This window comes from Vulpes vulpes, chromosome 12 (genome assembly GCF_048418805.1).
Source record: "Vulpes vulpes isolate BD-2025 chromosome 12, VulVul3, whole genome shotgun sequence".
Taxonomy (NCBI): Eukaryota; Metazoa; Chordata; class Mammalia; order Carnivora; family Canidae; genus Vulpes; species Vulpes vulpes.
The window spans coordinates 118,905,292-118,908,295 of record NC_132791.1 but is presented as its reverse complement, the minus strand read 5'-3'; positions in this window follow the sequence as shown (position 1 = coordinate 118,908,295).

The window sequence follows — 3,004 nt, the reverse complement described above, 5'->3', positions numbered from 1 at the left end:
TGCACCTGCTCTGCCTCTCATATCCTTGCGTTCCATTATCCACTGAAGATGTCAGGTCTGACAGGCGAGAGCCAGACCCCAGGCCAGCCCTGCCTGATGGGGTTGGCCGATGACAACATCTGGACAGAGAGGACTTTGGTGGAGAAGCTGCATCTGCAGCAGAACAACACACAATTAGCACCAGGTGGGCTCTCCGGGGAGAGGCCAGGCCTTGTGATGGCCTGCAGGCAGCTGGCTAAATCTAGTGGTCCTGTGGGAAGGACACCTTCCTCGTGTGCTTTCCTGGCCCGCACACGCGTACGTGCACCCACACGCACACCTGCAAGGGTGATCTGTGACAAGCCAACAAACTCCTTGCCCAGGAGAATCCAGAAAGTGAAAGAGGAAGGGGGCTTCTGAATTCCCTGGGGTGAACCCTGGCTCTGCCCTCAAGGAGCCTCCAGCAGGTCTCTGTTTCCACTGCCTCGGGGACTTGCTGTATTCCAGGCCCCTAAAACAGAACCTGGCATATAGTATGCACTCACTTTAGTTATTGAACATTTGTTAAGTTAAGGAATACCTTTAACTCCCGGAAATCACTAAATGAAATAAGATTTTTCCACAAGGGTGGTGTGGATATGCATGTGATACGAAATGGGATATCCTGCCTACTGTACCTTTTTGCAAATCCTGTGCAAGGTCCTTATTAAAGGCTAGGTCAAACTGACCTCACATCAAAGGGAAGGTTTTTTTTTTTTTTTTGTAAAGATTTTATTTATTTATTCATTAGAGACACAGAAAGAGAGGCAGAGACACAGGCAGAGGGAGAAGCAGGCTCCATGCAGGGAGCCCGATGTGGGACTCAATCCTGGGACTCCAGGATCATGCCCTGGACCGAAGGTGGCGCTAAACCGCTGAGCCACCCGGGCTGCCCTCCAAGGGAGTTTTGACCATGGTAGCAGGAATTTAGGCTTTGGGGTTAGACCTCATTTCACATCCCAGAGCTCTGCATCTCACGGGCTATATGGCCCTGGGTAATTTACCTCTCTCAGCCTCAGGTGGCAAATATGCAAAATGGGACTCATGAGGCCTGCCCAATGGGGTGGTCACAAGGAAGAAATGAGGCAATAAGTTCCAGCAACTCATGATTCCCTGTCTTGCTTTTCTTCCTTGTTATTCTAAAACTCTCATTATAACATCCTGCAAGTGCCAGCACCAGGACTTACATTGTCCGTTGGGTTAAGTACATCGTGTCTGTCTGTCCAGCATTCTGTATGTGATACTGCACTTGGGAGGGAGGGGGCTCAGCTACGGAGGCCGGGGTGCCAGGGGAAGGTGAGGCCAGGGTGAGGAGGACAGCTCGAGCTCACAGCTGCAGCTGCCCTGAGCTGGCTTTGCAGGAAGAGTGGGGGGAGCCTGACAAGGCCAAGAGAGTTTTCTGAAGTGGGAGGCATGGCCTGAATGTCAGGCTCCTGTGTCTGTACCTCCTCCCACCCAGTGGAGGCCACTGAGAGGGCCTGAGCGGGGGCAGAGCAAGGTGAAGGCTGGTGAGGACCAGCTGGGCTGCAGAAGAATGCGTGGAGATCAGCCAAGGAAAAAGAGCCTCCACGCCATGGGGAAGTTCTTCCTCTGGGCTACTTGAATTCCTTCTGCTGGAATCTTAGTTTGTTTTCTCTTCTGCAGTCTTCGGGGGAAGGAGAGAAATGCTAATGACTCTCCTCCATTACCCAGCATTGATTTGTGGGAGGGGAGCTTTGCCATTGCCTGGTCTTCCTTTCCCCCCGCGCATCCCTCTGGATGTACTAACAAGGGCTTTACCAGAGATGAATAAGCGCCAAGCAGTCTTAGCTCGCAGCGCTTCTCCAAAATTCCTCCTCCCTCTCCTCTCCCTCTTTCCTCTCCCCGCTACTCCTCTACCTCACCAGTCCCTGTCCTTGGGGGGCGCTCAGGGCAGAGGTCCCCGTCCTGGGGGAGTCAGTCCCCGCAGCCCTGCCTGGGTGGGCTCACCTCTGCTCCTCCCCGGGAGCCACCAGCAGACAGCCCCGGAGCCCTGGGAAGTCAGGTCAAACGCAGACGATGCAGGAGCAAGAGCCACGGGGAGGCGGGGTGTCCACCAGGGAGGTGATTAGCTCCACGGCGCCTCTAATAATAATCTGCGAGGCTAACAAACAGCACGGAGGAGGAGGCGGCGAGGGCAGGCTGTGTGCCGGCTGCCTCTGTCCTTGTTAAGGTTAGATGAGGAGGGAGCCCTCGGTAATTGCAGACTTCGCCTGATTACTACCAGCTCGCAGCCAGGGAGCCGCGGGAGGCAAGGCCAAGGCTCAGTGAGGAGCCTGGGAGCAGCGAGAGCCTGGGGGGGTAGGGTTTCCCCCTCGCTCTGGGGACCCAACTTGTGAAAAAAGCCTGGATTCACAAACTCAGTTCGTTCATTGGTCAGTATTGACGGCTGCCGTGGGTTCTATAGAACATTCAAAGTAGAGCTGAATTTCATTTTTTGAAGGATAGGAGACGAGCCAACAAAGATGACTCTCGGGGCGCCTGGGCGGCTCAGTTAGTGAAGCGTCTGCCTTTGGCTCAGGTCATGATCTCAGGGTCCTGGGATCGAGTCCTGGGATCTGGCTGTCTGCTCAGCAGGGAGTCTGCTCCTCCCTCACCCTCTGCCCTTCCCCCCGTTTGTGCTCACTCTGTGTCAAATATATAGATAAAATCTTTTAAAAGAAAGATGACTCTCCAGCTATCTCATCAGAAGACTCCCTGCTACCACACACACACACACACACACACACACACACACACTAGCACTCATGCACATACACTCTCACCCTCACACACTTGGTTCTGAGCCCTCTAAGTTAGACACTATAAATATCCAAGGCTCGGAATTAAACTTGAATTTGCACCTCGGGTGAAGGGATGCGGCTGTCCTCACTCTGGCTTCCCTGGCCCCTCTGCTGCTCAAGCCTGTAGCTGGCTGGGGAGGAGGAGAGCACAGGGTGAGGTGGGAGGACCTTCCTCAGTTAGGAGG